Source organism: Panthera leo, chromosome C2, assembly GCF_018350215.1.
Source record: "Panthera leo isolate Ple1 chromosome C2, P.leo_Ple1_pat1.1, whole genome shotgun sequence".
Taxonomy (NCBI): Eukaryota; Metazoa; Chordata; class Mammalia; order Carnivora; family Felidae; genus Panthera; species Panthera leo.
Genome location: NC_056687.1, coordinates 14793507 through 14803163, shown reverse-complemented (window position 1 = coordinate 14803163; position 9657 = coordinate 14793507). Strand labels below are relative to the sequence as shown.

Sequence of the window (9657 nt, the reverse complement as noted above, 5' to 3'; positions counted from 1 at the left end):
CCTCTCTCTTTCTCACAATAAAATAAACATTAAAAAACAAACAAACAGGGGCACCTGGGTAGCTCAGCCAGTTAAGCATCTGACTTTGGCTCAGGTCATGATCTCACAGTGAGTTCGAGCCCTGCATCAGGATGTGTGCTGACAGCTCGGAGCCTGGAGCCTGTTTTGGAGTCTGTGTTTCTCTCTCTCTCTCTCTCTCTCTCTCTCTCTCTCTCTGCCCCTCCCTGGCTCTCAGTCTCTCTCTCTCAAAAATAAAGAAACATTAAAAAAAGATTAAACAAACAAACAAACAAAAAACTATGTGGTGGCCACAGATGTATCCTGGGTCTTCTGCACAGAGACTCTGGTGTGGGTCTTTCCAAGATGTTCGGTGAATTCCTGATAGGGAGGCTCAGTGAACAGTCTCTTTCCAGGGTTCGGGGGTGAGATAGCTTTAGGTCTTGGAAATGGAATCAAAAGTAGCCTTAGCAAAGTTGTCCAGGGGGGGCAATGCAGCCCGTGGCCGAGGTACAGCAGGCATCAATACCAGCCATCAGCAGTAGCTTCTTGAGCACAGGGGTTGAGACGATGCCCACCTCTGCGGGCAGGGATGAGGTACACCAGCACGGAGGCACAGCAGCCAGTCACCTTGCAGGGCACAGTGTGTGTGGCTTGCCCATCTCGTTCCCCCAGTAGCCTTGTCACACAGGGATGATGGAAAGTTTGGCCAACGTGATGGCCCCACGGATGGCAGGGGTTACTTCCTTGGAGCATTTAACACCCAGACCAATGAGTCCATTGTCTTCTCTGATGGCAACATGTTTCGCTAGATTTTTAAACAATGTTGGCTTTCCTTTAATTCTTAGAAGTGAATCAGTAAGTGAATTTGTTTGAACATAGATATTAAGGTAACCAAAAATAAATCAGTTTGTACTGTTGCCACTGTATGACTACTGAATGAATATTTAAAGGATATTAATTTGAGGCGCTACATTTATCAACATGTCTGGGATACAAACCAACCCCTTCTGCCACCAAAATGGAAGTGATACTAGTGTATGAGAAGCGAAGGTGATGGAAAAGCCCAGCCTTCAGATTCTGATACATTTACATTTATGTGCTGCTTTTCCACTTCCTTACCCTCTTACCTCTTCCAGGTGGAGCTTGAGGTGATTTCCATATTTGTACATCGCTACGTCTTTAAACGGAAAGTACTACATAACATTTTACATATTATGTATACATACATATGATATATGTAATCAGAAACAGAACGAAATTAACAGATTGACTTTGATTACCAAACAAATAATCAGATTGAATGGATTTTGGATTTCAGCCTCTAGATTCAAAGAAACTCAACACAGAATTTTGGTCTGAGTCAATCCAAGATTTTTTTTTTTTTTTTTTTCAAATGGCACATGGTAACCTCCCAAAGCTGTTACTGAGGGATTTGCGACGCCATGTGTTTGAGACCCCAGGTAATGTAAACTGAGATGGGAGACCAATTTCATGCCACCCAGTGAGTCAGACCGACTTCATAGTCATCCCAGTGTACTGGGTCTGTTGAAGACCTGGCAGGCACAAATCTGTGCTTCTGGAAATTTCTCAGTTCATCAGGTTCTCAAAAGATTCGCTATTAAAAGACTGTAGCTTACTTGTTTTCTGGGTTTACCACTTGGCTCATTGACCTATATAAATAAAATTCAGCAATTTCTATTACCATTTATGAACTTGGCTCTTACGTAAATGTTCTCCAGATACCTGAAAACATTCTCCAGGTACCTGAGGAAGGGAAACATAAGATACTATTATTGGGTGTCAGAGATACATGTATCCTAAACCAGGTAATATGGCCACAATCATAGATACCTTACCTGTCTGTAAGCCTTTGAAATCTAGTAAAAAAATTTTTCTCAGATTCAGTCTCCAGGATATCATTGTGGGCAGGCATAAATAAAAGCAAGTAGCATGGGAAGACTATGGTTCCAAGATATCACTAAAGTTACCTTCTATCAAGGCCATTGGCAAAAATAAAGTGACATCTGTATTTTTGAACCTGATACCATTCCCTCAAAATTCACAATTTTAGACATTGATTGGGTTCTAAGGTATCATCTAGTCTACCTCATAGGTTTTTATCTTAGCAAAGAAGAAACAGATTCAAGAATTAGATATGTTGCTCAAATCCACACAGCTAGATGGAGAAAGCATTAGAATCCTGACTTCTGGAATGAGGTTCTAGTCTTCTACACTGTGCCTGATAGATTTTTGGTAGAAGGCCTTCTGATTAAACTTTGATTTATAAAAGCCCTCTCCAATTGATTAATGCCCTTTATGTTCTAACTGCTCTTACCTCACAGTGGATTTTGAAATTGGTAAGAATACATGTGAGCAAGACAGTCACTAAGAATGCCTGCCACAATTGCAAGAAAAGTAAAGAAATAAAACAAAAAGAAAGAAAGAAAGAAAGAAAGAAAGAAAGAAAGAAAGAAAGAAAGAGGCACCTGGGTGGCTCAGTTGGTTGGGTGTCTAACTTTGGCTCAGGTCATGATGTCATGGTTTGTGAGTTTGGGTCCCACGTTGGGCTCTGTGTTGACAGCTCAGAGCTTGGAGCCTGTTTTGGATTCTGTGTCTCCCTGTCTCTCTGCTCCTCACCTGCTTGCATGCTCTCTCTCTCTGTCTCAAAGACAAATAAAACATTAAAATTTAAAAAAAAAGACAGGAAGAAAGAAAGAGAGAAAGAGAGAGAAAGAGAAAGAAAGAAAGAAAGAAAGAAAGAAAGAAAGAAAGAAAGGAAGGAGGGAAGGAAGAAAAAGAAGGAAGGAAGGGAAGACGGAAGGAAGGAAGGAAAAAATGAATGATTTGACCCAGTCTCCTCAATGGTGATACAACATTTTCTCCTTCTTGGTGTTCATTCTGCAGTGAATTGAGGCAAACACTCTGTGAAAGTATTTCCATTAAGAAGTCAGTAGAACTGAAGTATATTCAGGACAAGTGTCCACAGACTTGATGAAACTACCAGCCTTTATATCAATTAGCGATAATCTACTTTTAAAAGATCCAGAGATCAATGAAGCAAAATAAATAGCCCAGAAACAGACAGTGAGACATGTATGCATTTACTACTTGATAAATAATGCATCAGCAAACTACAGAGGATGGATTATTTAACAAAAGGAGCTTAAAACAAATTAGCTACCTGGGAATTTACAAGCTTATATTTACCTGTTACCATGCTAAAAAAAAAATGAATTCTCTCTCTAAGGAATAAGACAGTTTTTTAAAGGATTAAATGCAAAAATCAAAGTCAAACGATAGAATGGAACAAAAACCTACTTGCTGGGTGTGCTATTGTTTAACCGTAGAACTCAAATATACAACTTATATTTGTTTATTTGATTGAACATTTTTTTTTGAATTGGGTCTTTACAAAATGCTTTATCAGACAGCTCCTGCTCTTCACTTAATATTATTTATTTTGCTTGAAACGTTATAAACCAGTTGTTTTTATTTCCACAGGTCTGGAAAAAATGGGCATTGATTCCTATTCACCGTCATTTTTTATTCTTTTGTCATTTATCATCACCTTTCCCCAGAGTTTTATCATTTTCCTCAGAATTTAATGATCTTCCCCCACCCCTTCCCACCACAGTTCTGTTCTGATTTTCTGCCATGTTAAGTCAACCATCCACTGTTTTCTATATACTTCTATCCTTAAAATATATTTATTTATAAATTTACTTTTTCTCACTATGAAAATATTTGCTCATTAGAAAATGAAAGTACAAAAAAAAAGAAAATGAAATTACAGAAAAAAATTAAAAGAAAACAATAATCACACATGTTTACATTAAAAAATTTTTTTTTGATGTTTGTTTATATTGAGAAAGAGAAACAGATCACAAGCAGGTGAGGAGCAGACAGAGAGGGAGACAAAGAATCCAAAGCAGGCTCCAAGCTCCTAGATGTCAGCACAGAGCCCAGCGTGGGGCTTGAACTCACGAACCAGGACATCATGACCTGAGATCTGAGATGGACACTTTACCAACTGAGCCACCCAGGCACGCCAACACATGTTTGCATTTTAATCCAATTCTTTCTACATATTTCCTTGTGTGATGTGTGTGTGTGTGTGTGTGTGAGAGAGAGAGAGAGAGAGAGAGAGAGAGAGGGAGAGAGAGACAGAGAGACACAGACATATGCACAGATATACCATGTCTTATTTAACCTTTCTCCGTGGGGCACTTAGATTGTTTCCAATTTTCATCCTTGTAAGTAGTGCTCAGATAAAAGTCCATTTACAAAACATTTACAAACATCTCTATTACCAAGCATAAGTTTCTAGATTATGGAAATTTTTCTCATCTATGGTTTTTCTTATCTCAGCTTATGTCGGAGAAATGTAATTGAAAACAAAATTTTCCAACCCAGAATCTTCTCCACAAAGGTAGTAGAGAAAGAAATCAGTTTCATTGTTGAATAAGCATTAAGTCAGAATATAATGAGCATGACAGGAAATCGGCCAAGGGATTACAAAGACAAGAGAGAAAGCTCGCCTTTTTACACAGTCAAGTGAATACCACCCATTCCATACATGTTTTCAAGACAAACAATGAACTATTCCTCATGCAAAAGGATTTCACAACAGGGGTCCCCTTGGTGGTTTCAGTCGGTTATGAGTCCGACTTCAGCTCAGGTCGTGATCTCACAGTCCCTGAGTTCGAGCCCCGCATCGGGCTCTGTGCCGACATCTCAGAGCCTGGAGCCTGCTTCGGATTCTGTGTCTCCCTCTTTCTCTGCCCCTCCTCTACTCACGCTCTGTCTCTCTCTCTCTCTCTATCTCTTTCTCTCAAAAACAGAAAATGAACTTTAAAAAAAAAAATTTTTTAAAAAGGGCTCCAGAACACCTTTGTCACACACAGTTCACCCAAAATTTACCTGGTAAATAGAGAGATAATCTACTTTAGCTAATGACATTATCTGGAAGAGAAACAAACTTCTCCTATTTTTATGATTAGTTGTTTTTCTTTTTTTAAAAAAAATTTTTTAACATTTATTTATTTTTGAGACAGAGAGAGACAGAGCATGAACAGGGGAGGGGCAGAGAGAGAGGGAGACACAGAATCTGAAACAGGCTCCAGGCTCTGAGCGGTCAGCACAGAGCCCGAGGCAGGGCTGGAACTCACAGACCACGAGATCATGACCTGAGCTGAAGTCGGACGCTTAACCCACTGAGCCACCCAGGAGCCCCGATTAGTTGTTTTTCAACTTGGTGCAACCCTGACACTCCCACAGAAAACAGAGATGGGGTAATGTCTCCCTCATGCTTACATTTAAAAGGGAGAGCCCCCAAGTTCTACAGAAAGACATTTCTGGATCACAAAGCAGACAATTTTTTTAAGGATTTACGCACATTTCGAAGAAAGGAGAAAGCACTTACAAGTTTTCTAAAGCAAATGCTTTAATGCTCTAAGAAAAAGGAGGAGAGAGAAATCTCTTCCCTTATTTTCAACAGGGAGAAAAAAGCCCTCTTCTGTTTTATTTATATTTGTCCTTACACCTGCTTTTGTCCAATAAGAAAGACGTTTCCTTTTATCTGATTTAAAATACAAAACACCTTTTAAATAATGCCTACATTTCATGAAGTAAGTCCATTGGAAAGAAAATACTCGCTTCAAATTCTTAAAACTTTGCTTTCACTTAGCGTGAATTGAAGATGGCTCTACTTTCTTTGCCAGCCCTCCCATGGTGCGCTAGAGTTTTATTCTCCATCTTTGACCCTACGATGCCTTTGACCAATTGCAAATGGCGGAAGCTCCACGAGGCTTGTTAAAACTACTGCTTTTTACCCTTGGATCCTTAAAGGCCTCATCCACCATGCTTGGTGTCTGACTACCTTGCTGGAAGCACGTGATGAAAAAGCCCTAAAACCACATGTACAGGAAGAGATAGGTGCCCATCTGAATCCAGACCTTGAATCATCATTGCCAAGTGCCAGGCAGTGAGGGAAAGTGTTGTCATGGGCTCTTTGGACCCAAACGACCAGCTACAGTCAGTACTGCAGGCCAGGTGAACCCAGCTGGAATTTCTAACCCACAAAATCATAATATATTAAATGGTTGTTGTGTTAAGTCACCAAGACTTGGGATAGTTTGTCATTCAGTAGGAAACAACCAGAATGCAGCCCAGCACTGAATCTTTTTTTCTTCTTTTCATTCTCCCTTTGATAAAAGTAAAAGCATTATATCAAGATTCAGTGTTCAACCACAGTTGGGCTGTAAGACCAGGCTTCATTGCTCTCGGAAGGCTTCTCTGCTTTAAAGCTGGAGGGCAGTTTAATTTCGAAAGCATTTTTACAATTTAGCACCTAATAAATCACAGTTCCCTCTTCAAAGAGGATTTCCAGATATCTACTCACATCTCTACTTTGGGGGTGGGGGGAAGCATAGGAAAGCTGGCCCAATTCAGAAAAGGAAAAAAAAGACGTAGAAAGACTCATTTATGGTTCTTGCCCAAGTTATATTCTCACTAGCTTGCAGACAAAAACAAAGGAAAAAAAATCTTTAAGCATGGGCTTTCCTTCCCACCATCCCTCCCACACATCATTTGCAAAATACAAAAATTAACCAAAGACAGAAGCAACAAAGCTGATGATTTTAGAGACTGGTAAGTAAGGAAAAGGATGGGGTATCTGGAGAAAACCCAAGTAAGAAGGAGGTGGGCATATGGATGATTTTCCATTTTGTTTTATTGTGTTTGGATGTCTGTTAGTAAAATTTATTTCATCTTTAAAAAAATTAAAAGTAAAACAAGGGGCACTTTGGGTGGCTCAGACAGTTGAGTGCTGGACTTTAACTTGGCTCACGATCTCACGGTTTGTGGGTTCAAGCCCCGCGTCAGGCTCTGTGTGGACAGCTCGGAGCCTGGAGCCTGCTTCGGATTCTGCGTCTCCCTCTCTTTCTGCCCCTCCCCCACTCACACTCTGTCTCTCTGTCTCTCTCTCTCTCAAAAATAAATAGACATGAAAAAATTAAAAAAAAATTAAAACAAGAAAATCCAATTTTTCTTTTAACCCATTGGCAAGAAAGATTGTATAAATTCTTTCCTGAATGAGGAAAATGTTCAGTTCTGACTTTTTGTCTTTTTTTTATTGCATTTTCTTTACAATGGAATATTATTTCTCCTGAGTTTTTGTATTTTTGTGAAAGTTCCTTTCTCTTTCCGATATAGTCGTATGTACTTATTGGCATATGAAGAGGAGTTAGGGAAACGGGCAGGAAATAGGGTTTAGTGATATAGGCCAGAGAGGATTTATGACCCACAGTGATTTGGGGGTTAAGGAAAGGGCCCACAGAGCTCTTAGTCTAAGGAAAACTAAGCTTGCTCTCCAGGTGGAAAGGCAGCCCAGTTGGTGCACATCTGTCTCCCAGCAGGACTGGGTTGACACTGAGCTCGCCTGGTAGGGGGTTGGGGGTACATGGATGCAACCAAAGGGAACCAGGAGAGCAGCTCTGGTTGCTGCTGAACCAGGGCTCAACCACACCTGACCATAAAGGATGATGAGGGCGTTGGAGACCATCAAGGTCTCGGGGAAACAATCCCAGATGGCAAAGAAATGACACAACTAGATTATGGGCACTGGAGCCTGGGGCAGAAGGTCAGAAGAAAAAAAAAAAAAGTCTGAGGCTGGACTGTTGGACGTTCTTGTTTTCTTCTGCTTTCCATACTAAAAGTGCCAAATTAGCTGCAGGATCGGGAAGGCAGTAGTTCTGAACTCGAACATCAACGGTGACATATTTGTAGTGTTTTCCTGGAGCAAACCGTCCTCCCAGCTCTGGGCCAACCAGTTCCTTCTGTTTATTGCAAGAGTCAAGGCTGACCAAGTCCTCCCTTCCATGTCCCCTCTGCCATTCATTGCTTTAGTATTGCCTTCAAATTAGCTGTCTGAGGGACAGAGTTGTAGGATCCTAGAGGAGCCACAAAATTCCTTTCTCTCACTCACAGGGGAATGCGGGTTTTTCCTGGGAGTAGACTCCTTAGGGTGGGGATTTGCTCTCCTGCTGTCTTTGCTCTGCCATCTTCTAACTTCTAGGTTAGTGATAGAAATATTTGATGCAGGGCCTCTGGGTGGCTCCGTCAGTTAAGTACCCGAGTCTTGATTTTGGCTCAGGTCATGATCTCCTGGTTGGTGGGTTCATGAACTCAAGCCCTGCCAGGGGCTCTGGGCTGACAGCTTGGAGCTTGCTTGGGATTCTCTGTCTCCCTCTCTCTGCCCCTCCTCTGCTCATTCTCTCTCTTTCTCTCTCTCTCTCTTTCTCTCTCTCTCTCTCTTAAAATAAAAAAAACCTTTAAAGGAATCGGATGCAAGTATGATTTTTTTTGCTCATTATTGTTAAGTAATTTCTCATGATTGATGCAAACTTGCACACTTGGGTTTCTTGTCGTTGCCCGTTGTTTTGTTTGATTTTGGTGTCATTTGCAGGATTTAGCCCCCAACTCTTTTTAGTTTTCCCAGGACCTCAATGAGCCCTTTCTATCTGCAAGTTTGAGCCTTTCATTTTAAACCCTGATTTTTCCTTTTCAGTGACCGCCCATCCTTCCATCGGGTCTTTATTCTTTCTCCGAATTGGCCCCTTCGGTCCTTGAATCGGTTCTCCGGGACCTCTGTGCTTTTCCTCACGGACTGCAGCTTTTCGTCTGTTTGCTCTGCGTTGTGTCTACTTGGCCTTCCAAACATCCAGTTCTTAACCTCAACACGGACTCTCAACTCGCAGTTCCCTGCAGACTTTTTAAACGTGGAAACCATGTTATTGTAATAACAAGGAGACTTAAGAAAAAATTAATGTTTATTCTTGAGAAAGAGAGAGAGCGAGCACAAGCAGGGGTGGGGCAGGGACACACAGAGAGAGAGGATCTGCAGCAGGCTCTGCACGGACACCAATGAGCCCATGCGGGACTCGAACTCACGAACCGCGAAATCATGACCCGAGCCCAAGTCCGGCTCTCCATTGACTGAGCCGCCCAGGCGCCCCGGTAACAAGAAGCCTTTGAATCCTGCAATTCGATCTGCAATTCTTTCCTTGTGGAGGTTAAGTTGCCGTAACCACGGCCACAGCACGCCCTAGGGTGACAGCAGTCCTCTCCGTTGGTCAGGGACCCTGTGACCTGAAAGCTGCCATCGCCCTGCGGGGGCCCTGGGAAATCACCTCTGAGCACCCAGCCGTTGGCATCCTTACCCTTGGGGGGCCCCGAATAGGAAGGAGCCCAGCCTCTGCGTGAGTCTCCCACAGTCTCCCTGGCCTCTGAGATTATCCCCCTGTGACTACACTGGAGTGCCGATGTCTCCCCTCCTCCCAGGACTACTTGGGTGGCGGGTGGAAGCCACAGGCCCCCCCTGGGCCCCCTGCCCCCAGTTCAGAACTTTAGGCCTGGCCTCGGGCCTCAGCGCCAGTGATCCCTTGAGTCTCATTAATCTCCGAGTTGAACACTACCCTGCTCTTTCCTCCTAAACCTGGCGGAGCCCGAAGCTCTGCGGAAAGCAGGCCTCTGGGCTAGGCCTGTTGGCGGGCTTCCAGCCAGGCTGTGCTTTGCACACAGGGGGTGGGGGCAGAGCTGGAAAGAGGGGCTGCTGAGGCACTGTCCCCGCAGCTCTGGGAGGGAGGCTTCCTCAGGACA

The 9657-nt window shown here is 42.6% G+C and overlaps 1 pseudogene; it reads right to left on the bottom strand.

Annotated features, from left to right (window-relative positions):
• Positions 1-297: 297 nt before the first annotated feature.
• LOC122229223 lies at positions 298-1169 on the bottom strand (annotated as a pseudogene).
• Between the last annotated feature and the right edge of the window lie 8488 nt (positions 1170-9657).